Source organism: Haemaphysalis longicornis, unplaced genomic scaffold, assembly GCF_048455015.1.
Source record: "Haemaphysalis longicornis isolate Haplotype H1 unplaced genomic scaffold, Haemaphysalis longicornis Haplotype H1 scaffold_9, whole genome shotgun sequence".
NCBI classification, from domain to species: Eukaryota; Metazoa; Arthropoda; class Arachnida; order Ixodida; family Ixodidae; genus Haemaphysalis; species Haemaphysalis longicornis.
Genome location: NW_027526460.1, coordinates 111,941,763 through 111,969,391, shown reverse-complemented (window position 1 = coordinate 111,969,391; position 27,629 = coordinate 111,941,763). Strand labels below are relative to the sequence as shown.

At 48.8% G+C, this 27,629-nt stretch overlaps 1 protein-coding gene across 8 annotated transcripts in view; it reads left to right on the top strand.

The window, feature by feature from the left end:
- LOC144153757 (uncharacterized) overlaps window positions 1-27,629 on the top strand; it is a 592,200-nt gene that overhangs the window by 356,166 nt on the left and 208,405 nt on the right. Inside the window, exon 1 of one of the 8 annotated variants that reach the window (XM_077685467.1) lies at window positions 4,064-4,416. The exons of the other annotated variants lie outside the window; for them this stretch is intronic. The gene's annotated coding sequence lies outside the window, so the exon portion shown is untranslated. Of the gene's footprint in view, window positions 1-4,063; window positions 4,417-27,629 lie in introns of those variants that run through there. 8 annotated transcript variants of the gene reach the window in all.

Below are 27,629 nucleotides of genomic sequence, written 5' to 3'. Positions count from 1 at the left end.
GTTAGATCAACGTCCTGCATTCCGATTTGCAATACTTTTGTTAAGACGCCGCAATGACTTAAGATGCGCCTTGTCGCTGGAGAAGCGTTGCTTCCTGTTGAAATGGAACTCCTCTACGCTTCTCGTTTTCGAAAGTTCACTTCGGGAGTGTCGATCACAAACACTTCGTCGCTCACCTATACAGTTCCATGATGGGGTGGGACTAAGGCGACAAGCTGAAACTCGCGGAATCGCTGGTTGGAGACCAGGCAGTAGGAGCCTCTTTTTCTGAAGAAATCGACTGGCGAAAATTCCCCGTTAATGCTTCTGTACTCAATGCAATGTTCGACTCCCTCTGGACTAAGTTGAATATAGTGATTAAAAGTCCCTTGCCATCATCATCAGAAACAGCAACAATAACCTATTTAGGTTCACTGCAGGGCGACAGCCTCTTCCATAGATTCAGAACCACCCTGTCCTGCTATGCCCTACTTCCTTCTTTGCTCCTAATTTTTTCATTCCAGCCCAACATCGAGTTCTTCTCTCACTTCTGGCCCCGTCTCTTAGTACACGTTCTGTTACCGGAATGGTTCATCGGTCGTTTCTTCTACGCATATCACGCTCAGCCAAGCTTCATTTCTTCCCCTTTTAAACCTTAGCTCAGACGTTCTCCACCCGCCTAATCTTTCCTATCCCTACGCGTTGCTCCTTCCATTCCCCCTTGCATGGCTCGTTGGGACGACGAGCTAAGCGTTCTTTCAAGGTACTTGGTACGCCACCAAGGTTCTTCCCCAAAAATCATCACCGCGAGTAGGCATTGGGTATGTGCTTTTCTTTATAGTGACGGAGGTGCACTGTTCGTTACTTCAGAGTGTTTGCCGAAGGCTGCCAAGCCCGTAGTAATTCTACGCCTGATTTCATTCTCGTGGTTTATATACGGAAGTGACCCGCCGCGGTGGCTCAGTGGCTAAGGCGTGGCGCTGCTGAGCACGAGGATTCGGGTTCGATTCCCGGCGCGGCGGCTGCTTTTCTGATGGGGGCTAAAAGCAAAAACGCCCGTGTGTACGAGATTTCGGCGCACGTTAAAGGTCCCAGGTGGTCGAAATTAATCCGGAGCCCTCCACTACGGCGCGCCTCATCGCCTGCGTTGCGTCGGCGCGTTAAACCCTACAATCAATCAATTAATAAGATTCGGGTGAGACAACTCGTCCAGTGTAATTTATTGATCCACTCTTCTAGTTTTTCATTGAGTAGGGCGAAGGGGGTGGTTTGTGAATTTTTATTTAACATTGCATTGCAGTGACTCTATTTATCGTATTAATATTCTTAGACTGCGGTGCTGTATCGCTGACGTGTCCGCCGGTAGGGTAAGGTGCTCCACAGCTTCTGGGGATCTCAGGACCGTTAGTTTTATCCTTTGTTCGCGAGGAGGTTGCGGCTGAGTACTACGCCAAGGTGGAGAGTTACTGTTCCGTTGAATGAGTGCAGTTTTGGTCCCGAAGCTAGCTTTAACGAAAACTAATTCGAGAAATCGGAATGGCGATTCCTTATTCCGCAGCATGACAGAAGATACGAAGACGCAGGGAGAGTTGTGCTACAACAGCATTTGTGACTTTTCATTTTCTTTTCTCGCCTTTCTTTGTGCACCTTTCGCCAGTATAGAGGCTATGTGACAAATAACTCTGCGAAGCGTTTCTATTCCAAATATTTTGTCTAGCAGAGAGCTTACTACGCTAACTTCCAGTAAGCGTGGCTGCATTTATTAAAGGGGCGGACAACCAATTTTCGTCGCGTATATGTTCTCTAGCTCATATGAAAGCCTGCGTTTTATATAGCCCAGTAACAACAAGCAATTTACTAACAAATTAGCGGAAATAATTTTAGCGGAAATAATTTAATAACCTAAACTGACTTGGAATTTGTTTACTAGGCAGGCAGAAAGGGGATTGCTCGCCGGCGAACTGGTTTGAATGTCACTCTACTACACTTTTTTTTTGCAAAGGTTACACGCGGAGGCGTTCACGTACCAGCTTTTGACCTACATGGCCGCATCAGAGTTTTCGTAGTCCCTTGATAGGTAAAGCGTGCGCGAAGACACTCGACGCATTGGTTGCATCTTCAAAAAGAACCCTCTCACCATCTTTTCCTCTCCCTCCGGTACTGGTTTGTAGCTGTTGTTGCTCGTGTCGTCTGGTTGTCTGTCTGTCTGTTTCCTGTCGCCCCCCCCCCCCTTCCACCTTCAAGTGTAGAGCTGAAGTTGCATAAAAGGAGGAAAGCGGGGATCTCCGCCGGATCCCGGCACCGTCGACCGCCACGGGAAACGGTCGACGTCGTACACGCATACGCGTGCGTCTGTGTGTGTGTGCGTGTGTACCGCCCAGACTCTCACGCTCGCAAGGGCGCGCCTTGTGGAATTGTTGCCAAGAGGTCAGGTTGCGATCTTTCGCTTTATCCTCCGCTGATCTGGCTGGTTGTTGTTTTATTGCTACGACTTTATTTATTCGTTTCCTCTGGACGGCTCCGGCGTGGCGGCGCCTATTTTCTTTTCTCCTTTTGACGCGTTTACGAGCGTTCTGAATCCTTCCTTCCTTCCTGCAAGATGCGTTCGTCTTGAAGGTGCACGCGCACGGAGTTGCCGCACTCCGCTTACCACGGCATCTGAAAGCGTCGCCTTGCTTGTGCTTACGCTGCCGCTGCTGAGCGTGATGGCGTGGGCTCGGTTCCCGGCTATTGTTTGAAAATTAAAATATTAACCGTGCGAGAAATAAAAACTAAAATATTAACCTTGCGTGAACAACGAGAAAGGCAAAAGAAACGCTTCTTTTATTATCACTTGTTTACAGGTGGAGAGACTGTCTTCTTTTCTTTCTTTTTTTTCGGTGTATGTAATTTGATTTTGGGGGCTCTGAAGTTCGGACATGAATAAAGATGACCCATTTGCTTTTGTCAGTTTGTTTTTGTATTGACAGCTTTCTTTTGTAGCAGGGTTCCTTCGTAGCTGTACCCTATGTGCCCGCCATCCTGTTTTTTGGGCGGTGACATAAGACTGCGGCTGGCATGCCGAAGTCGGTAACGCGTAGCAGAGTTTCGGGTTTCTGTCCTCTCAATCCAAATTTGAGAAACGAAGGAAAATTCCTAACCCGCACCGAACGTGGACTCAAAAGTAGGTGGGAAGTCGTACAGTTCCATTTTCACCTAATGAATGCAATAATTTTCAGTGCCATTACCGCACTTAACCGAACTTCACCGCTGTACTTCGCCGCTCGTTTCTAAGCGACGCACTTTATTTATACCGCCACTTATAATCGCATGTGATGAGCGTTCACTATATAGGTTAGATAAACGATGGGATGGTCCAGTAAATGGATGAGTGGAGCCCCAGCGGAGAAGTGTTGAAGAAGGACGCCACTCCTACGATCACCTTACGTATTCAGGAGGCTTTAGATAGCACTCGTAGAAGAGAGCCTCTGAATAGCCGAAATCTTAAAGTTTGGTTTACTCGCGCGATGCTGTTCAACAGATGGCGGAAACCTGGAAAAACCGCATAGTTCAACTTCTTAGGTTGGCTGAATATACCGCTCATTGCATTGTTCTGCTGCTCCGATGTACCTTAAAGTGGCCAGTCTTATGAATCATCATTCCTGTCGAAACCTGTGTTAGAGTACGCAGTTCCGTTACACTTTCGTACACAGTTTCGTACGCAGTTTCGTTACGTACGCGCCTCCGTTACATACTCATATTTTTTTTATTCTTGTAGAAGTACGCTCTAAAAACGCACGTCCCAGGAGGCACCCTCAGCTGAAGCGGAGCAGGAAGCAACCGCGCGAGTAGCCCAGACGGATCATCGGGCCAGACGGCGGCCAGATACTCTAAAACTTCCACTCCGCTACGAGCTCGTTTCGACGTCCGACGTAAGGCGGGCCCTGAAGTGCCTGCCCGCTTTCCTGCGCCTTGTGCCCTCTCTGCGGATCCGACGAAATGTTGTCGAGTGAGTTGCGGCGGCGGCGGCAGTAAGCGTCGGTCGACGTCGTTCTCGTCGAGCCGGTCAGCAACAGAGCAGCCCTCCCCGGCATCGCGCGGCGGCAAGCAACGCGAGCGAAGAACCAAAGCCGGCTCGGCTGGCTTCGTAGCTGGCTGAGCGTCGTCTCGCTCTCCCTGGCGGCGTCTGTCTGGAAAGACGAGACGCGGGCAAGTCATCCCGCCGTCGAGGCTCCGCTCGGTTTTCAGTTCCCCCGAGTGCGGTGTTCAACTACTGCCTCCTCCCAGCGTCTACACTGGATATACAAGCACTTGCGCCGCCGCGTCCGTCCATCTCGCCGTCGGAGCACGTCGCCAGCTCCGGTGACCATTTCTCCGAGTCCGTGACTTGTGGATGCTGGAGGAGGACCGCTTCTTCGTGCTGCTGTCCGACTGACCGCCGGCGCGCTCATCGAACGCGTGAGTGGACACGGCTTTTGACTTTCGCTCTCACGGAATCGCCGTCGCGGGAGCTGCCGCGATGTCTGCGACTCTGTGCGGCCGCCATTTCCTTTGTCCCGTCATTGTTTGCGCTCGCATTTAACGCTGATCGAGGATACGTTCATGTTTGTTTGTTTGTTTGTTTGTTTACAGCGCGGGCTGTTATGCAGGGATAGGGAAGATCTATAGGGAAGAGGCTGGACACAATAACTGCCGTAGTTGACGATAGTTATAACGATAATTATGCCAGTTTTTTTTCATCGATCACGTCTCCCGTAGAAAGGGGGGGAAGGGGCTAAGTTGGGGTGATTTCGATGATAATTTATGATAAAGCTTACTGCCCAGACGCGCCGCTCTACCCGTTTTCTGGCCGCCGTTTGGAGACTCAGAGCCAGCATAAGTGGTCCACCGAATTATTTGTTTCTTTCTCACGCTGCAGAAACTCGAAGCGCTGGCTGTGCTGCTGTATGCATCGATTTGTGTAGCCATATCAAATGACAGTCCAGCCATATCTTATCAGTTAGCACAGGACCGGGATAATCGGAGATCTATGGGAGAGGCCTTTGCCCTGCCGCTGGCAGGCAGGATTATGATGATGACAGTGGTGGCATGATGATGATGATGATTATTATGATTATGATAATCATCGTCGTCGTCATCATCATCATCCTCAAATGACACTGCCAACGCCGAGTAGTCTCACATCCGTGTAAGAACTTCTCAGCCGTCTCGCGCAGAGATTCCGTCTCTTCGGTAGAGTCTCGAAGGCGCGGTTTCTTTATATTGCCTCCCACCATGCCTTGTTAAGTGTTTGTGTTGTCCCGAGCGCCTAGCCGCGCTCAGGGTTTTATTCCTTACTAAAAGCGGAGCACCCGCTTCTTCCTTATGTCGTTGCGCCGCGCCCGCCTATCTTTTTTGATAGGGAAAGATTGTAACGCGCACGTCACTCACCCTGAGTGCTTTAGCCTACAACGTTCTCGATCTCGTTGCACGGTTATAGAGAAAACCGCGCTCTGATGTAAATACTAGCAGACCAAGCGCGCGGCATTCGATTCACTGGCTCTGGACTGAGCGCGTTATTATTTGACAGCTTCCTCGGCGTCTGTTCTTTCAGCAGTTCATTTAGGCGCGCTAACTAGCTCCGATACGCTTTATCAGATACAAGGAACTTCTCTTACCCCTGACTCCTGGACGTTATCCCGTGTGACAGGCGATCCGGGGCTCCTTCGAATGATGCCCTGATACAAAGGGAGAGCCTCTAATCGTCATCACTATCATCATCATCATCATCATATCAGTGTGGAAAGCAAATGATTACTTCTCTCTTTTTTTCCCCGATGGGACTAAACGCATTTGCTCCGTGGTGGCCAATCACAGGGAATTTCATTTGTTCTGTCCAGTTGGATTCATGCGATGTGCAATCAACAACACATTCAGAGCACGTGCTTAGATATGCTGCAAGGTGTACATCCATTTTTTGTTATTGCGTGCATTTTCCTACAGAAATTTCTGTCATGCTTGTACAGTCTCGAATGTACAGTTTTTCCCTTTTTGTTCACACACACGGACTCGAAACTGTCTGTGGTATCAGCAGCGGCATCACTCTCGCTCAACTAATAGGTGGATGAACTGCTGCTTATTGTAATGATAGGTGTGGTCACCATTCCGCGCCTAATGGGGCGAGTGCTAACTAGTGCTTTTTTTTTCTTCAAATGAGCAATGATGACCCAATCGGGATGTTGACGACGATGTCGCTGCTTCGGGACGCACGTACGTAAGGACAATTTTTTTGCTCGAGCCTTGGAATAACATGCGAGGCGTGATCCTCGTACTCATTCTCCTCGTATGACTGGGAATTAAGTTCGGCGTAAGACTTCTGCCGCCAATCCTCAGCTTTTTTCTACGCCGTGTCTAACTGCACTTAGGCAGGTGAACGGGGGAACCGGACGCCTTGTTAGTGCGACTATTTTTGGCTAGAGAGATCACGGTCAGGCCTTTAACTTTTTCGTGTTGCTAAACACTTTTTTTCACTCCCCGTGAAAACGCGCAAGGATGAATGGACGAAACGTGAGATGCAGGGGCAGCTCTTTTGTTTTTCATATAGTTTTTTTTTTGTATGCCTCTTTTTCCGCTCAATTTGCCATTGTCGAATGCCAAATTACCCGAACATCCCTGGCGGGTTCTCTCACAAAACGGCACTGCCATATAAGCCAACAGCCGAACTTGAATTGGCTTAGTCAAATACCTTTTTTTTTTCGCGCGAAATTTTGCTTACCCAGCGCGATGCAGCGAATTCGAGGTACCCCGCGTTGTGATTCGTCGGGCACCTGTGAAAAACCGATTGCGGGCCGAGCAGCACTGCAGACCTCGCCCGGGTTTATTCCCAGCTCGAATATCCGTGACCGAATAGGAGACGAGAAGAGGTGTGCGAGAGCGACCGATTGCCTCGGATATCGCGCTCGCTGGCCCTGATGGAAAATCACGTGACAGCTGATGGGGAGCAGCCTGCGGGACCGACTCCACAGCTGCTTACGTCGTAGTTTTAAAAGCGAAGCTGTTCTTAGCCGAGGCTTTCATAGGAAGAAATGTTGTAACGCGGTCGCAGCGATGTGGAGAGGGCATAGCCTGGTGAGGGGTATAACAAGCGCCACGCACACATGCAGCAAGTTAAGGGGGACTCACGTGATCACATTCCTGCAGGACTTGCTATTTCGGGACCCGCATGCAAAACAAATATCGTTCGCCAATAGAAAAAGTTTGCTTCTTTTAGAAATATTCCACATCTCTGCTTAAATATTAAATAAAAAATAAACAAGAAAGGCATTTTGTTTATCTAGTCTTCATTAGATGGCGCTGGCGGTCTTTCATGCGACAGTTTTATTTTTATATTTCAGTACAGAACTAACATATTTCCGAAACAAGCAAACTAGGCCGTTTGGAGCATTTTCACGGACCTGCAGAACTTTTTTGTATTTTAGCGTGATGGTTTTTAAGCCCGTGGGTCGTGAAGTCGTAAGCCCCATAGGAATCTTAACACGTGAGTCACCCTTAACAGAATGACTGAACGAGACGCTTTTATCGGCAATGCTTTGCCAAACTCCTAAATCGGGTGGCAATGTTTATGCTTGTCAACATTGTTGAGCAAAAAGAAAACATGAGGCATGTCTGAGGCACGACATCAATACGTAAGTGATGTATGAATTGTTCTTCTACTAAAAAAATACATGGATAGCTGCTTGATTTTTGCGATAGCAAATAAATTACGCCGTTAAAAAGCAAAAAGCGCTCGCTGCGCCCCCTCGAGGCAATGTTTCAAGTTCAAAAGTAACGAAAGGTTCCAGTGAGTGGCGCGAGCAGTGGAACACGGAAATAACTGTGGTTGATTCCTCTGTCATAGGAATTGGTAAAAACACGAAAGTGAAATGTGCAGCGAAATCTGCAGCTGAGCATGATCTGCGGGTCGGCGGCTGTCTTGTGGGTGTGCTTGGCGAGCGACGTCCTGCTGGCGGGTCGCTTCGGCAAAGGCGTACTGGCGTCATTTCCGTGACGGATATGACGTCAGCGAAATCTTGGTGTATCCCGGCATAAAACATTCTCGTGTTAAAATATAAAACCCGAAAACGAACAACCCGAAGTATAATGTACTCTGTAGCACTAAAGGTTGCTTCCCAGCAAGAAGACCCTGTGTGCAGGGGTGCACACTTTACAGGCCGGTTGCCTCGTTGTACTGGCGTCATTTCCGTGACAAACATGACGTCACCTTAATCTTCGTGTATCCCGGAATAAAATACATTTGTGTTAAAATGAATTGGCGTGAACGGGAATTGGTCTGCTGGCTTTGAGAAGTTCTAAGAATCTTATCCTTGTGTTTATGGAACGCCAGGCAGCTTCGCTTTTAACATCATCGTTCACTACATTAAGTCAGTTAAGTCGGGCTATTTTTTCTATAAGATTCCATGAATGTAATGTGGTTATTGTGCGTTGATTTGCTTTGCAGGTTTGGCACCTCCGGACGCAAATTGTCATAAATTAACATTGTAGGTGTCACAATCATTACCAGCCAGTACTGCATTAGTTTGCTTCACTGGCGACTCTGTTTTGATAGCTTCACCGCAGTAAAAGTGTGCTTGCTGTGAAGCACCCTTTAGAGGCAAGCCTAGAGAGCGATGATGATGACCGCCTTTTGTAAGCAACGGGAAAACACAAATCGGGGCCCGCGATAGCCCCCACCGAAACCTTGTGAGTGCCGGTGATAGTTCAAGTGAGGCAGACATGATGAAGATAGTAACATGACTGGCGCAACCTCCGCCTGAAGACCTCTGGATAGCACCGCGATCCAAAATACGCAAATAAAACAGCCGACAACTTCCCAATAACAGTCAAGGTTTTCGAAAATGACCCTCAGTGGCGGACATTTAGATCTCATAGCTACCCGTGTGCTCAAATGAATCAGGCTCGGATACCTGGTATTCAAATATAAAATTTCAGGCCACCCATGAAAGGAAATAATTCAACGGGTCGCATTAGAGCATTGGGAGGTTTAATAGGAGATCATAAAGGGCTACACTGCACCAGTCGCCCTGGTTAAATAACTCTATTGTTGTAGCTGCACTGAAGTAGCAGCTTCCTCCGGGGTGTTCGGTGGTATGGTTGCATACCGCTTCTCAAAACCCTTCCGTATTCACCTTTAGCGAAGTCTGATTGGATAAGTAATGAGTTTACACGACTTGTTTGTCAAATGCGGTATAGCACCGCGCATTTAAACATGCGAGGCATTCATTCATTCATTCATTCATTCATTCATTCATTCATTCATTCATTCATTCATTTGAAAGTATCTTTATTACAACAAATTTCAAAGGATTAGCCTGAGGGCATAGTGGAGACAGGATTCAATTTACGCGCTGTGCTGTCGTTGGTCTAACGAGAATGGGTTCTTTCGGCTCCTCATTGTCGCCCAAGGCAGCTGGAGATTGAATCAATTCAGTGTCTTAACGACACAGCTACGAGGCTTCAGCCTTTAAAGTAATCGTCTTCGCTTTCTTCGAACAACGTACTTAGAACAAAAGGCTATGCGGGCGCTGGCTTCGCTAGAACGTGTAGCGTCGCCCTAATGTTCGCCATGGCTTCTTCGGTTCCTTTACGTTTCGCGTTTTCTGTATAGGTTTCCCCCTCCGTAGCTTTTCCCCTTTCCCACGTGCAGTTGTGGCAAACTGGGTTCAAGCCTTGTAACACTCCTGTTTTTCTGCTGCCTCATTTCTTCCTTCTTTTGACCTTTTGAGACAAAAGCCTTAAGTACCCCATTCTGCGAAAAATCGCCGCTGTTGTCCGATCAAAAAAATGGCCGCCAAGGGCACGCGTGATGTGTCCGGATTTGAACCCCGGTCTTCACAGCAGTAGCCGACTGTGCTATCCCTGCACGTTGCGAGCGGTAGATTGAGTGAAAGTCTCTTATTAACACAAGAAGAGCCCCTAGGCTCTCAGAAGTGTGAGATGGGGGAAATGGGGGAGATGGGGGAGCCCAGAAGAGGGAGATGGGGAAAAGAGAAAGGGAGATGTGGCCAGGAGGTGATGTTCACTGGAAGATCCTGGAAAGAAATAATCAGTTCATCTGTTACGTTGAAAGGAACAACAACAACAGCAGGAACTTTTATTCTAGCGTTAGCCAATCTCGGTGTCTCGAGAGTGGCGGGCGTTAAAATTGTTGTTGTTGCTCCTTTTTACGTAACAGAGGCCCACTTGTGGGATTGGCCAAGAATAGGGAACTTTGAGGAGATAACATGCTCCCTTCTCCAAAACTCACGAAACTGGGATTTGTAAACGTCAAAGTTGGTTGTGGAATAGTGCGTGCTGCGTGGCACCTGAACGTGAAGGCACGTGAGTAGAACAAGTGCACACCGGTTGCGCAGATTCCCGATTCCAGAGAGGCTGTGGTGTGCGCCATGGTCTCCTTGCTGACGTAATTCGCGTGTAAGACGAAGAAACGAAGGCCAATAAACTTACGCAAACACGGTGGAGTGGTGAAAAAGCCGCTCGAAGTAATTCAGTCCCAAAGACACAGGTTTCCGCACTCATAACGGATCAGAAGTGCTTCCTCGTATTTTGCTTTTTGAATACTTGGATAGCAAACTTAAAGATACGCTTAGTGAAATCAAAGTTATTTTACCCATTAAAATCTAACGTGATTGCCTCGTACGTTCTCTTGATTTAAATCCACATAGAGAACAAAACGTGTCATCACTTTGGTTTCTATGAATTTTTGGATGTAGATGGAGCAGATCTTTATTCCTGCTAGGTCTATATTTGACCAGATACGGTAGTTTGAAACGCTCATTTCGCTGGACGCGTCTCACACTTTCCGCGGGCGATAACTGCCGCCGGCGGAGTGCGAATTTTCCTTGCAAACCGAACTCATTTGCATGCGCTCATTACATGGCCGTCATCGTATGTGCGTCAGGATAATAAGTTGGGCGAGTTCGTTAATATTCATTTCGTTGAAACCGCGCGTCACCAGACGGGGAACAAAAAAGGGGGGATACACAGAACGGGCTCTAAAATCACAACTGATGTTTATCGAAAACACGTTTACTATATATGCGCGTGGTCGTGTCACGGGATTAGGCGGTACAAAATGCAAATGAGCGAAAACGTGTTGACAATAAACTTTGGTTGTGAGTTCAACGCCTGTCGTGTGCAAACCGCTGTTCTGCCCCGTTTAGTGACGCGCTGTGTTAACGAAACGTACTAACACGCGTCGAACCAAGTCCTTCACTTCTCTCATATTGTGAAAGGTCATTTTTTGTGCACTTGCGCTTTCTTTTAAAGCGAAGGCTTTCTTCTTGGGACGTATGGCGTCCCGTCAAAAGGTAATGCATTTCACAGAGTGGTTGGTCGACCGAAAATCTCTGATGAAATCATGGGACGCACAACGCGTGCGTAAAACGGGCCTTCCAGTGTGTCAAACCGGTTATACTTGAATATCTTAGAATAGAGAAAGGTTCTAGACGAGACAATACAAGCATCGATCATGAAGATGGGGTATGATAGTGTACCTTTATCTCATAAGCCGCGCATCGGTATACATTTAGATCGTTCGTCGACGCGTTTACTTAGTGCGTGAAAAATTGTGGCATGGGTTCGATCTTCGTTTGATATTTGGGTCATTGTGGATTTGACTATAGATTGGATGCCCTTTCCTTGGGTTGGACGAAGCTATCGCGCTTCTCTAAACTTTGCTTAGGAAGGGATGGCAAAGCTTTTTTTCCCCTCATCTGCTTTATTTTTAATCCCTTTAAGAGTAAAGCACATTGGAGTCGCGTATGGAAATCCAACCCGGGCATTCAGAGTAGGAACCCATTGCGTTATCACTGCGCTGCGTGAACACGTTTCCAGGCACGTGAGTAGAACAGGTGCGCGGCTGTCACGGAGAACGGTGATTCTAGGGAAGCTGTCGCATGAAGTGTCCCCCTTCGAAGTCATTCGTGCCAAAAGACGCAGAAACTAAAGAAGACGCAAGTACGATGTTGAAGTAAAGAAGTCTTCATGGTGGTCAGCGCGAACGAAAACAACACACAGAGAAGAGAATAGACGACACAGCGCCTGTGTCGTCTATTCTCTTCTCTGTGTGTTGTTTTCGTTCGCGCTGACCACCATGAATGCGATCCAACTCGCCCAATTTGCAAGAAGTCTGATAGGTATAGCCAGAGAGTACCCGCCGCGGTGGCTCAGTGGCTAAGGCGTTGCGCTGCTGTGCACGAGGTCGCGGGTTCGATTCCCGGCCGCGGCGGCCGCTTTCTGATGGAGGCGAAAAGCAAAAACGCCCGTGTGTACGAGATTTCGGCGCACGATAAAGATCCCCAGGTGGTCAAAATTAATCCGGAGCCCTCCACTACGGCGCGCCTCATCGCCTGCGTTGCGTCGGCGCGTTAAACCCCACAATCAATAGGTATAGCCAGAGTAAGCCACACTGCTTTCGCCTGTAAAACACGTCAGCAGACTTAAGTTCTCCGACGATTTTTTCTCCATTCGCTTTTTACATCCTAACACGTTTTTCGGGCTGACATCTCAACTGGAGCGATTTTTTGTGGCAGTAAACTCGTTTGATTCGAAGCGTATCAACATGTCGTTTCCGTATCCCTCCGCATCACTGCCTGGTGCAACTGCGACGTCGCTTCCTTCGTAATAATAGCAGCAATAGTCATCTATAAAACGTCTAGCGTTTCAAGCAGGTTACAGTAACTGCGCGTGTATACGGCGCAACGCCGTTTTCGTTCTCAGCAAAATTGGTTTTTCCGAGGCACCCGCGTGGCGGCTCCTGTGGCGACCCCGTTCTGTGTCAGCTCGTAATGAGTCGAAACGCCCTCCTCGTGCGTATAAGCGGAGCAATTTGCTTCTTGAAGAGAGAAAAATGAACGCCGACGTCCCGTATAAATAATCCCTCGCGCGTAGCGCGGCGCCGCTCTTGCAGCTCGTGCGGAGGGAAACGCGCTGGATCATAACTGCGTTTTCCGTCTCTGCTGACGAAGAGAGGCAAATTTCTGCAACACCTGGTGCTGGCTAATGAACAGCAGCCTTGCCTTTAATCGCTTCTTCTATTCTTCTTTTTTCAGTAGGAGTTCTCTGTAAGCCTTGCTTCCTGTTTCGCAACTGTAACGCATCGTTTGTCCGGCTAGCGTATGGCAGGTATAGTGCTTTGTAAATGCTACAGTCCCGTCTACTGTGTTTCTGTGTCCTCGTCCTTTGCGCTCGTTTTAATTACAGTACCTGTGAAGAAGTTAGGTGCCCAGAATTGCTCCCCCTTTTTTTTTTATCTTCTGCCGGCTGCGCGGGTTATCCTTAACGCCTTCATTTTGCTATTTTTTTTTCGTGCTGTACACCGGCAGTATGCTCGACAACAAGTCACGAAAGTTCATTCGAATGCGGCAGGCAATAATAATCAATCAAATTAGCTGCCGTATTATTTTGCTGTTGTTTGAATAGAGGCTGTATGTTTTTTGTGAAGTATTAACTATTGAGGAGCCCTTGGACATAATAAATGTACCTGTATCCTTGAGGAGAAGGAAAACATATCGCGATTTGTTTATTAGCGGTGGAGTGCGTGCCACCCTCGTTGGCCAGATGAAATGCTTACTTTGTTTATTTACGGCTATTCAGTGAAGAGGGGTTCGAGCTCTTATCGAGCTGAGTTGGATTTGGTGTTTAGCAAAGCTTCATCGAAGATCCCTCCGAAAACCGTTCCCGATTGATCTTAACGCATCAACTGTGCATGCGTTCTAAGCGCAATTAGTGCCTGGTGACAGTAAATAGCGGGAGGGAGTAGCATATCTCGAGTAGTATCCTTAAGCACCCAAATCTGCGTTACGGGGGCGTGGTTCCGTAGAGATGTAACACTGGTGATATATGCGCACTGGTGTACTTTTTGAAAGCGTCGCGACTTTCATAAGAAAAAAAAAACATACCTTAAGTGGGTAATTCCTCGTAGACGAGTCATTATCATTGCCGTCAACAGCATGTTACGTTCGCAGCAGGTCTAAGACCTTTTAGACTGGCTTTTGATTACCGTTAATTTTCAGTAAATGGAATTAAATAGTTGTGTCAATCTGTTTTTGATGCGAACGTTACGAATACCCGTCGTATAATTGTTGGAAGCTGTCTTCACGGCGAATCGTGACTCGCCAGTGGAGTGATGAAATCAATCTAGTCCCAGCATTTGCCATTTTTCAAGGCGTTCAGGGAAGCCAGCTTACGGTGACACTTGTGCCGCTGCTCCGCTGCAGCTTGGTAGTCGAACGTCCCACCCTATCTCCCACCCATCTTAACTCCCGTCTGTATTTTTTCTCTTTTGGCACAGAACAGGTTGTAGTGCTCGCTCTTCGCGCAATTGCACTTTTTAACTGTGCACAATGGAAGCGAACCGCTCGATTATATAAGCGCAAAAACGGTGCAGCCTGTCAGGATGCTTTTAACCGCCCGCAGAAGACGGTGAGGTAGGGAGAGTGTTCTATCGCCATATTGAGAGGAGCCGCTCACGAAACTGAGCACCTCATCTAAAAGATGCACGGATACCGTATAATGCCACGGATAATACCACGGATGCCACGGATGCCACATAACCCGCGAAATAGACTTAATGCGCGTCCACATTGTACATTCACATGCTACCCATCAGCGGAGCATCCGCACTACAGTGTGAAGCTGGCTAAGTGTAGTTGCACCACACTCGTCTTCCTCTTCGTGAAAGCGGATGACGTGGGTGCGGAAGAACATCGTTGTCGCCGCATCTGGTGCCCGCCTTCTTTACCTCTGTACGCAGCTCTACGCAGCTCCCAGCCCCGGGCCGGCAGTCGCTTCGGCTGCTTGGTACAGCGCTTGGCTCATGCTACCGCGTACATCTATCACTATTTGTATGCGCCCAACTTTATCGCTCGAGAAGAGTTGCCTCTTTCTAGAGCGCACAGCGGGAGGGCCGTAAAATGCCGGATTGTGGGAAGGCTAAGCATAAAAGTGTTCCGAGACTAGACGGACGCACCCGGCATTGTGACAACACCAAGGAGTGCCTTCGTCCCCGTTCTCCTCTGAAATGATCATAGTCATTATCACCAACCTCAGCATCATGTTCCAACGCTAGGCGGTTTACACGGCGACGTTGCCGGGAATTAGCGCGCTGCCTTTTTTTTTTAACAGCGAAGCTTTTTAGTGTCCGCAGTTAAAAATACAAAAAAAATTGCTGAGCGTGTGCACGTGAGTGCCGGGCGGCCTCCGCGAGGCCGCCCGGCAGTTAACAAAACCAAGAAAATGCCTAACGCTCGTGTGTGCGTGCCTCGCCACGACTGCCCAGCGTCCCCTGCGCACGTTAGTGACGCCCAACAAATGCACTTAGCGAGATTGGCCGGGGCCAAGATTTGCCACAAAAAAAAAAGAACTCCAGAGTTCGCCGTAATCGTAACAACACTTGCTCGGAACGAGAGAGACACTTTATAGCGTACGCCCCTCCAAGGTGATGCCCAATGATTATCACTTCCAAAAAAAAAATGAAAGAAGCGCATACTCATAGCAACAATGATGGAGTGAAGGTCGTTGCGGCAGCGAAAAAGAAGCAAATCGGCTGCAATCGTGGACTTAAACTTCAACCTTCGTCATCGTCGTGAAGGTTGCATACAGCTTCGCTACCTTCAAGTTTTACGCTTTACTGTGAGCTTCCTTCGTATTTTAGATGTTATTCTCTCATATATTACGATATCTTATGCCACAGCGCCCTAAAAAATCAGCGCATTTAGTACCTGCTTTTTTAATAATCAAGTACCCCGCTGCAAAAATTAAAAAAAAAAGAACAAGCAGCGCAGAATTTTCGCGCTGAAAGCACTTCCCGGATTCAAATCGCACTTTCATCGCAGCACTCTCGGCACTTCAAAGGGAGTTCGCGCCGGTTCCGACTCGGCTGACCTCGATCCTCCCTCTCCCTGCCTCTGAGATAACAATGTCAAAGGGAATTCCAGCGTGACGTAAAGACGGGCCCGGCTCGCAATTTTGATTCGAATTCCGGCGTGCCCAACAGCGAGGGGCAATTGTACGAGCGCAGGCGTGAGAATTATTGCTCCGTGTTTCAAGAAGGGTCCGCGTTCTTGCCTTAATTGGCTCCGCAGCGCGGAGAACTGCAGGCGCCTCGTTGGCCGCCCTTCGGGAAATCTGATAGGACGGAAGGACGCTGTGTGCGCGCGCTCCGGAAATGAAGCAGCCAGCGGTACTGTTCTCGCTTTGTGGGACGGTAGTATTATTATAGGCCACTTTTTCTCTGTTATTGAAGGAAGAAAGGGCCGCAACCAAGGTATGCCGGCTGTTTCGTGCTCGGGACTGCTTCATCTTGTTATTATACACGAGGAATGCCTAAAAAATGTGGAGCTTTTTTATCTCTCTTATTTGTTGAATTTCCATGGTCCATATATTTACTTTCGCTCAAACCCCCTCCTCTGCTTCCCCCTCCCTGTTTTAAGTGCGAATGCACTTTATAAGCGACCCATGAATTCAGTTGACCGCCGTCCGTCCACATAGCAACAGCTGTGGGTGCGCGCGCTCCTCGTCTTCCTTGGCAACGGGGGGAGATGGCACATACCCACGTGGGGGATTGGCCAGGAATCTCGTCGTCTTCCTTGGCAACGGGGGGAGATGGGCGCGCTGCCTGGCCGCTGACATGGCACATACCCACGTGGGGGATTGGCCAGGAATCGGGCGTGAGAAGGGCTAATGCGCCCGCTTAAAGGAGTACTGACACGAAATTTCAAAGCTGAGATCCGCTCTAGCAATCAAGTACAACGACAACACAAATAGGTGTCTGTGAATAAATGCTTCTTTCTTTCTTTATAGTTGTGTGTGTGTGTGTGTGATCTCTCTTTCGCGAACATTACCGAACCGCGCAAATTCAACTCCTGCATTCGCACTTTCACATTCTTCCCCTCGGGGAAATGCGGGGAATTTTTTTTTCGCTCACTCTCTCTCTCTCTCTTTCTCGCTCACACACACTAACTCATACACACGCACGCCTTGATGATGGCAAAGAATTCGGTGCACGAAAATAAATTTCTCCGGGCACTTAAGTCCGCCTACGTTCTTTGAAGGAAAACGCATGGCGATGTTCTTCAAGGACTCATTTACTGCGTCATCGTATTTGCGTCCATCTTTGTTCGTTTTCGTTAGTTCATCTTTTGGCGCGAAATACTTCAACAGGCAGGCTGGTGACACTCGCCGCGGCTTCTCCAGGATCAGACAGAAAGCACGGCCGGGATGCACCTGCACTACTCACGTGTCTTCAATGTCGCGTGACACAATCTTCGGTCCACCGCTGGCAGCGTGCTGGGATAGCGCAGTGGTAGATCACTGGGCTCCTATTTGGCTGACCCGGGTTCAATTCCCACATAAACTCGTGTGCTTTTATGTTTGCTGTTTACAACGACGGCCACTTTACGTACTGGACAACAACGATGACGACGCTTTTTCGCAGAACGGAGCACTTAAGGCTTTCGCCTTAAAGGTGCTTTCGCACGGTATACTGGTGCAGCCAAATCGTCTGCCATCTTTTTAACACGAAAGTGTTTTATACCCGGATACACGAAGATTTCGCTGACGTCATATCCGTCACGGAAGTGACGCCAGTACAACGAAGTAAGCGGCCTGTAAAGGGTGCACCCCTGAACACAGGTTCTTGGGGGGAAGCAACCTTAAGTACAAAAGAGTACGTTATACTTAGTGTTGTTCGTTTTGAGGTTTTATATTCTAACACGAAAGCGGTTTGTGCCGCGATACCCCAAGATTTCACTGACGTCATATCCGGGACGGAAATGACGCCAGTACACCTTTGCCGAAGTGACCCGCCAAGCACACCCACAAGACAGCCGCCGACCAGCAAATCAAGCTCAGCTGCAGATTTCGCTGCACAATTTCACTTTCATGTTTTACTGATTCCTATGACAGAGAGGAATCAACCACAGTTTTTTTTTTAATCTCACGCGCAAGCTAATCAGAGCGTGAAAGCCACTATACAGACACCACTGTTCTAATCTGGCCCGCTATCGCTGCATGGCTTTCCCGCATGCATGCACCTTGAGTGCCTAATCGTACTCGCTTCTCAGGAGAAACAGCTCACTATAGGTATGACGCCGCCGCTCACGCTAATGCCACCCATTTTTCCTCCGTCGATGCTCCCCCCATCGTGTATAATGCCTTCTGTGTTCGCCATCCCATCATCGCTCGGCTCATCTCTTGCGCGGAATGCCTCGCGCGTGCTCGTATACGCGTTTACAAAGCCCGCTGCGCCCGGGATAGATACATCGCGCAGCGAATGGTCCTGCTTCGTGCGCGTGCCGGCGGACGCGCAGTTTGACGGCGCGGGTACCTAAACGCCCCGTTCGACGTTCGGTTCCTCGTGCTTCGCTAAGCGGCGGCGCGTGCTGCCCGCTCCGTGCATGCCACAACGCGCGGATACGGCACATATATAGCCGAGAATAAAGCACGCTCGCGCGATATATGGGCCGCACTTGAAGAACCGCCGCATCCGTGCTCGGCGCGTTCTCCTCTCCCTCTCCAATCTCTCCTCTTCCTCGGCGGCGATGGAGATGCGCCTGCCGGGTATTATTCCCCCGCGAGCTCCGGCGGCAAATGACGCTGCCCTTCTAATGACGCACACAGTGGTGGACAACGGAGCTTAATGAGGGGACGACGGGAGGTGCGTGACTCTGTCGAGCGTGTGTGCAGCTCAAATACGGTTTCCACTGTCTCCTAGGTGTTCACTTCTTTTTCCTTTAACCTTCACGGTGTGTGGCGGGGTTGCGGGGCGGATAACATGCTGTATATGCATATCCTGTGGCAGAGTCGTTGCTCGCGATGGGTCGTGAGCGGCTTGATGATGTCGCGCTGTCCTCCGTGACACATGCACGGTCGTCGTAATTCTTCTGTAAGTTTTTCCCTGGTTGAATGGCCAGGGACAACCGGTATTTTCGTGCCTTTGTTAGTGCTGGTGCGTGTGCCGAAATGAAAATTTGATTTTAAATTTTAGTTCGTTGGATTGCGGGAGGCTGTTCTGTTTTGTGCTGCAAAGAAGGTACAGTCAGCGGATTCGCAGTAGTACTCTAGCGAACTAAACATTTCAATTAATACAAGTATTGACGGTATGAAACGTGTTTGGCCTTCCAAGACCTTGCATCAACCGCTCTTCCGGCGAGTCGAGTGTAAATTCGGATGCGGATACGTCACCGATCGCGGTCTGCCCGTGCATGTCCGTAATCGACGTAACACAACTGTCAGTAACCTGAATCCGTGGGGATGAGGACAACCAGGAAATGAGAAGAGTGGTTGCCCATTAGCAGGTCATGTCATTAAATGGAAGCACTTCTCGTGTCCTTCCCGATCATTTCCCTGCCAATAAAGGTCCTGAAAGAGGACAGTTCCTCGCACGTTATAAAAGCAGTTTTCATATTGAAGAGGTAACGGTAGGCACCGTTACACATGTTACGGCCGCGCCGTCAAAGTGAAACCACCCTACTCGGACCCGCCTGAGGGCTCTTCGTCGCTCTTCCTCATTGCACGTTTCTCCGCTTTCTCCGCAGTGCCTGTAGTGGAAGTCGGTTCCAGTGAATAAATTAAGCAATTTATTTGAGGCTTGAAAGAGCACAAGGTCGCTTCCGCTCCTATCACTTGTCAGCATATCGTGTGCCGTTCGGTGTACCCGAACAGCGCGAAACGCAATAGATTGCTTTAAATTTCAAATGCGACTGCATCTCATTCATTCGCCTTGTCCCTCCATACGGTGTTGTCCATCCACACCCTTCCCCCTACACTATAAAAAAAAATAATAGTAAGCGGCGCCCAGTTTCGATCCCACGACCCCGTCAGCGGAACGCGAGGTACATGGGTGCTCTTCCCACTGCGCCACAAAACCGAGATAGAGTCAAATGCTACGAACGTGCCTTATATGCTTGACTCATTCAAACTACGTCAAGATGCTACTGATACAACGCATGATGGGGCAATGATTAACACTTGCAATAAAAGAAAAGAAGCTCCCACTTACAGCAACAATGATGGAGTAAAGGTCGTTGCGACAGTGAAGCCCTAAGCATACCACTTAGAGAGATTGACCAAGATTGGCCAATAAAACATAATAATAATCATAAAACATAATAATCATACGCGTTCCCGACACGTTTCACGCGATTTCAGAATCAATCCAACGGAAACACCAAGTGAACCCCATGATGCGTCGCATCTACACAGGGTTCCCCTCGTGGGGAGGTGGGCGAAATTTTTTGTTGGCTCAGGTTTTGCAGTAGCGGAAGTTATTTATTGAATTCACGCATCTTTCACAAGCAGCTTTCGCTGCCGTGGTTGGCAGGGCGTAGCGGAGCTCGAAATTGAAAACACCTCTGTCGTTATCTCGGTACTGGCTTCGTTACCCGTACGTGTACCCGTGTCCTGTATTTTCGCGCATACTCTCAGGTATGCGATTTGTAAAATCATGCACAAGTGAAACGCGAACACGAAAATACGAACCATAACACGCAAAAGTGAAAGAAAGGCTCTTCATGGAGGTCGAAAAACGGCGCGCTATTGGTATATTTGCAAAGCCACATTTCCCGACTTCGTTAGTGTAATTGAGCCACGCGTCATTTTGTCTCGCATGGATAGAAATCACGCTATATGGGTGTTTCGGTCCATATTTTTGTGCTCGCGTTTCATTAATCTATGAATGTACACTCCTGAGAGCGTGCGACTCAACCGCTTAGCGAACCTGTAGGTTTTTGGTTCGCGTTCAGTGGACTGAATGCTGCTGCTTCTTGCGAGTGTCCCTGCGACGTATCTTGAAAGCCTGCTAATTAGCTTAGGCCAGGTGGTCAATTCATTCCGAGAATTAATTACGAGCAAGACAAAGGACGTTGCATGACAGTAACAAAGGAAAAGCGCTCACGGGATATAAGGCTTTCGCAAAAAAAAAAGTAAAATATAAACGCTGAGCTGTAATTCGAGTCATCCTGCGTAATGCCTCCTTTGTGCGGGGCTAGTGTTTTGAACATGGGACGCCGTGCTCTTGAGATCATTAGCAGTGTCGGCGGCATATCTGCTTAGCGTCGGCCTCACGCAGGGGAGAAAAAAAGTCAGCAATTATGCAAAGTCTTGTGAGGTGACTATTAAGAGGATAAGTTTAGAAGGTAATTTTAATTCTGCTTAAGAACCTGTGCATAAACCAGGATGTTCGGCGTCCTCCCAGCTATCATCTTTGCGGGTTTTTGACGCGCGGCATCGTATGGGTATGTATGTATGTATGTATGTATGCAAAGCCACATGTATGTATGTATGTATGTATGTATAATATATATATATATATATATATATATATGTAAACAGAGACATTTTACTCACGTAGGGGCAATGGGACTTCCTTCAGCAGAGTAGTTGCATAAAATTGCTGCCACAAACATTTGGAACACATTTATTTTAGTTAGTTAATTAGTTAGTTATATTGCGACTTAGCAGGTGTACCGGTCCGTCTCAAAAGAGTATTAAAATACACGCCGCTGCGCGTAAATTGGGTAGTGCGCTTGGCACGATCGAAGCCGCCGTTTAATAAGGGACCTTCTAGGTACGCCTTAATTTTTAATTTGGGCGATGACAACAACGCTGTTGAATGCAGTTGCGGCGCTGGCATTTGCTTCCCGCACTGCAGCGGTGGATCTCGTGCGGAATAATTCCGCGTCCAAAATAACTCCGCTCGCGCCGCCATAGAGCTTATTGACGAGGCGGGATTTTTTACGTAGACCCCCGCTCTTTGTTGCGTGCTCCTCGGGGCTCCTGTTTGCACAGGCATCCCTGGGCGAGAGCGCGGCTGGCGTAGGTTGGTTGGATACATGGTCAAGTACTGCCGTTAGCGCGGAACATAGCTAAGGTACACGGACATACCATCACATACATACCATCACAGATACAGACGTACCATCACAGACAAGACAAGGTACACAAACGGCGAACCAAGCACAGACGTAGCATCTTTTTCCCTATATAAATAAAAGAAAATGTGGAGCGCGCCTGCCTTTTGTAGGTGGCGTTTTGGTATCGATCCCTGCGTGTTTGCTGTGTTGTTGTGGTTGTAGCAGTGCCACTTTAAAAGCGACGAAACTTTTTTTGTTGTTGAATGTTTTCGTCTCTCACTCTTTTCGCGCAACTATTCGCGCCGCCTGTGTTGATTCTCGGTTCTTTGAAACGCCGGACCTCAAAGGAATGCGTGTTTTTCTCACCATCAGCAATTCAGATTTCGCTGTCCAATAGCCTCCCTTTTTTATGTACGGCAATTCTTGGAATCCGCGCTTTCTTCCGTGCGGAAGGACGCGCGTGACGTCCCTATTGGTGAGGCGTTTGAAACAGGCAAATACAATTCAAACCGAACTCAGAACAGAACGCGCCGAGTTTTCACTACCACTGCGTGTTTCTGCTATCGGTGGATCAAGTACCCGTAGTAGTGGAGGCCTTTATGGGGCAGTGGGTCCAAGGAAGGGTTTGAGAGCAGTGTCAAGTACGGAAGGCGCAAGGGTTGAGAGCCGTGCACTCCTTCCCGCGTCCAATTAACAGGCAACTGCAAATATAGCGGGCGTTAGGCGTATACACATTTCAGTGAACGGGATTGCGAATGGAATGGGGACAATGGCGAAGGACAAGAGGTCTTGGTACCTCCATACGCCGTTACGCTGAATTCGTTTGTAGAAATGAAGAATTTGACGCGATTCTTATCTCGGCGCTGCTGGTGTTCCGTGCACGTCTTTTAGTTAAACAAACAGCGCGGAGAACTTCGAAGCAATCGTTAGACATTCGAAGAACGAGCCTCCGTCGTTCCAACAATGCATGCGCCGCTTTCTGCACGTGCTAAACGCCCCTCGGAAAGGCTCCTTGGGAAGCAGCGATTTCGTCTTCGCTTTACCTTCTACACGTTGAGAGGGAGACAGAAGGAGAGAGATAATGCTGACGGGTGCGGGGAAGGAGTTATCTATAACGGCTGGAAATAATACTTTCTGGCCACATAGACATATTCAATTATGTGTCTGAAACGAGAAATGGACATCATAACGCTGAAACGCTCTCGCTTAGTTTACACGTTGCCGCGATTCAGAAGCAGCTGTGACAAAAATTAAAGCAGTACCACTCAACGTGAAAGCTATCGGAAGTGCGGAGCCGTGATTCACCAGACGGGCTGTGGCGCGTTCTCCGCCCTTTACTACGAGCTACGACCCATCACGCTCTTCTCATCTCTGTCTCACTCCTCCCTACAAGAATTGAGCGGAGGCTTGTTCAATGCTATTCAATTTTCCCGCCTTTGCTATGCTCGCGCGCCTTCACCTGAAACAGCTCGCATCCTTTTCTCTACCTTTTAAATGCAGAGCATTTCAGTAACTCACGATATCACCCGCGTTGACGTCCGTAGTCGTAGTCCGCACCCCTCCCCCTACACTATATAAAGAAAAATACTATTCGGCGCCTGGTTTCGATCCCTCGACCCTGCGGGCGGAACGCAATGTACATGGTGCTCTACCCACTGCGCCACAAAGCCGACACAGAATGGGAGGCTACGAACGCGCCTTATATCCTTGACTCATTCAAACTACGTCAAGAAGCTGCTGATACAACGCATTCACTACCACCAACTCCCCAAACACTAAACGTTAACGCAATACACCCACCCCCTATGCGACGCATTTACTCGAGTCCCCCTCGCGGGGAGATGGGCCCAATTTTGTTTCTTGTTCTGCCTGGAACAGCACGAGCGGGAGTTCTGTTCTTTTTGTGCTTGCTTTCATCTAACACGTGCTGTAGCCTTCCCGCGCCATTTCGAAAGGAGGAGGAGGAGGAAGAGGATGAGGAGGAGGAGTAAACATTTATTGAGCAAAAGGACGGGAGTGAGGGGGGGTGGTTAGCTTCCAACTTTCAGGAGGCCGCGAGCCTTTGCTGATTCCAGGACCAGGGCTTTTTGGCGCTCCGGTGCCGAGCTGGTCGCGCAGACTGTTACTGCTCGGGGGAAGGGGAGTGGATGGGGTTAGGGTTGCATGGGCAGGAGTAGACGAGGTGATAGCTTTTGATAGGAGTGTCGCAATGCGGGCAGTTGTAGGTTGTATGGGGATGGAGATATGTGTACGAGGATGGTGTGGTTGTAAAAGGTGTCAGTTTGTATTGTGCGGTAGATATATGCCTCGTAGTTGGATAACGTGTGATGAGGAGGATATGTTCTTCTCGTGTGGATGTAATGTGACAAGAGTGAACTGTAGCTGTTGTCGAGGGATGCCAGGTGGGTAGCTCCACTGCCCGTGCACCTCAGGTTAGCTGTCGGTGAGGATGGGAATGCCCGGGAGTGGTTTTTAAGTGCGAATGCACTTCTTAAGCGAGCCTGAATCGTCCGCCGCCGTAGTCCGCATAGCAACAGCTGCGGGTGCGCGCGCTCCTCGTCTTCCCTAGCAACGGGGGGAGATGGGAGCGCGCTGCCTGGCCGCGTCCCCATGGCTCATTCTTGTTGTTGTTCCTGCTGACATGGCACATACCCACGTGGGGGATTGGCCAGGAATCTGGCGTGAGAAGGGCTAATGCACCCGCTTAAAGGAGTACTGACACGAAATTTCAAAGCTGAGATCCGCTCTAGCAATCAAGTACAACGACAACACAAATAGGTGTCTGTGAATAAATGCATCTTTCTTTCTTTGTAGTTGTGTGTGTGTGTGTGATCTCTCTTTCGCGAACATTACCGAACCGCGCAAATTCAACTCGTGCATTCGCACTTTTACATTCTTCCCCTCGGGGAAATGAGGGGAATTTTTTTTCTTCGGCGTCCGCTTTTTTCGTTTACTATGTAAAACCCAACCCAATGAGCATTCCTGACTAAATGGACGGGGAGACTGCCGATTAAATACGTATATTTTGTCTCAAATGTACCTGCAGCTTTCTTTGCGCTAAATAATGGGGGCATGCATGACAAAGGCCAGCGGTTCTGGGATTTCTAACGGTTCTGCCTATACCAACCTCTTACCCAACTATCCTCTCAACTCTTGGCCGGAAGGCTGGATCGAGGGACAAGCTGGTATCTGTTTGAAGCCTCTGTTTGGGTACGTGATGTCGTGTGGCTGCGGTGGCCAGATGGCGTGACCGCGGACGAGCCACAACGACAAGCCGGGCCCCTAAAGCTCTCTGCACTTAAACGTAAGGATGGCCCTGGAAGCGCGTGAGATACTGCGTACGTACTTCCACAACGGACCACTTACGAAGTTGTGTTTTTAGATACCTATGTTTGGGACTTCTCATTATTGCACGTACAGGTTCGAATGAAGGGACATGCTTTTAGCTGCGTGGGTTAACCTGCAACACTATTTAGCAGTTCTCGTGTCATCATGTATCATCATGTATTTAATGTATACTCACCAGTCTTAAAATATTTAAAGGGGTAATTTCGGCTAGTTGACCTAGCATCGCGGCAACAGCAGTCCATAATCCGACAAACAGAAAATGGCAGCATCCCCACTCCGTGGATGATGGCGAGGGTGCGGAGTACGGGGACTCGAAATGACATCGAAGTTGCGCCCCGACCGTCATTCGATCTGAGCCGTGAGTTGCACCTTGATTATTCCCTGAATGAAACTGCAACTCACGGCTCAAATCGAATTTCCATTGGTTTTCGCTTGATGCTGGTGTGCGCACGGATGGACGCGGACGGACATTGAGAGGTCCTAAGGTACACCGCACCGTTACAGGCGAGGGAGTAAGTCGTTTGGCTCTCGGGTACTAACTCACTGTCGTAGCCCAATGGGTGAGACGACTGACACTGACTCTGTCTGGTCTACCAGACACAGGCTCGAATCCTTCCGGTGCCTGTGGGATTTTTTGCGATTGTAAATGCTATGCTCACGGACGCGGATGGACATTGTGCGGTCCTAAGGTACTCCGCACCTAATATGCGACGCTAAGCGCTGAACGACAACTCGGTAGATTAGGCAGAAACTGCGCTGGTTAAATTAGTGCATGATTAACTGCCTTATGGTTCAGCATTGGCTTTATTCCCTTCTTATGGTGTACTATGTGCCATTTGGGCGCTGACCTCTAAAAAAAGTACAGCTCAGGTTTGTTTTGCTGGTACGTGTGACTGAATAAAGCAGGGAACAAGCTCGTTTAGAACTTGAATTTATTGTAAGGAACAAACTCGTCTGGAACGTTCGTGCATAAGCATGCTTTTCCGTTGTTGTCCTGTAAAAATAAATGATGACGTTGCGCCAGGTCCTCAATTTCGGCAAATGGCAGCGTCTGCTCCAGGCAGGGTCTTATAGAATTTTTCCCCTTGTAGAGTCAGTCGTTCCATATTGCGACCTCAAAATCCCAGAATGCGATGCTTGCACGCTTCAAAACATTTGCTGTTACATGGTTACTGCAAAAGTGGTTTCTGAGAGATGTTTACAGTTCTCCAGAGAAGTTACACGCATTTTTTTTCGTTTCCTTTTCCTTCTTTCTTTCTTTCTTTCTTTCTTTACTAGCGAACTGTCGTGAAAATGCATTTCTTCCGCTGAACTCTTCTGAAACTGTGTTGTATGGGAGAATTCTCTATTTCCTTCGTTCTTTCTTGCTCTTGCGTTTGCTCGCTTTCATTGTCTGCTTTTCTTTTCACATTCAGTTTCGGCTGGATCGGCGGGGAAAACGGCTGTCGGAAACAACTCGCGAGGTCTCGTTCCCCCCGCCGCGTGCAAGCGACGTTGTCGCGAACTCGGCGTCTCTCGCGTTCGCCTGAACGAGTTTTCGTCGTCGCCTGAGAACTACTTGGCCTTCGCCGCCGACACCGCGGAGCCCGCGTAACTCGTTTCGCACAATTCAACGCAGCCGCAATGCCACGCCACAGAAAAACGAAGTTGCTTCTGCCGCTCCATTCGCCGCACTATCTCGAACGCTGATTTACTGAACGCTGCCTTCTTGCGCTGTCCCTCACTCACTCACTCACTCACTCACTCACTCACTCACTCACTCACTCACTCACTCACTCACTCACTCACTCACTCACTCACTCACTCACTCACTAACTCACTGACTCACTCACTCACTCACTCACTCACTCACTCACTCACTCACTCATTCATTCACTCACTCACTCACTCACTCACTCACTAACTCACTCACTCACTCACTCACTCACTCACTCACTCACTCACTCACTCACTCACTCACTCACTCACTCACTCACTCACTCACTCACTCACTCACTCACTCATTCATTCACTCACTCACTCACTCACTCACTCACTCACTCACTCACTCACTAACTCACTCACTCACTCACTCACTCACTCACTCACGCACTCACCCACCCAGTCACTCACTCACTCACACGCCCTCACGCACTCACTCACACGCACTCACCCTCCTAGTCATTGACGCACTCACTCACTCCCACGTTCACCAACTCACTCACTCACTCACTCACGCACGCACTAACTCACCCACCCACCCACTCACTCACGCACTCACCCGCCTCTCTCTCTCTCTCTCTCTCTCTCTCTCTCTCTCTCTCTCTCTCTCTCTCTCTCTCTCTCTCTCTCTCTCTCTCTCTCTCTCTCTCTCTCTCTCTCTCTCTCTCTCTCTCTCTCTCTCCGTGCGTTTGCGGGCGTGCGTGCACGTCGATGACCGCTATTTATTTTCTC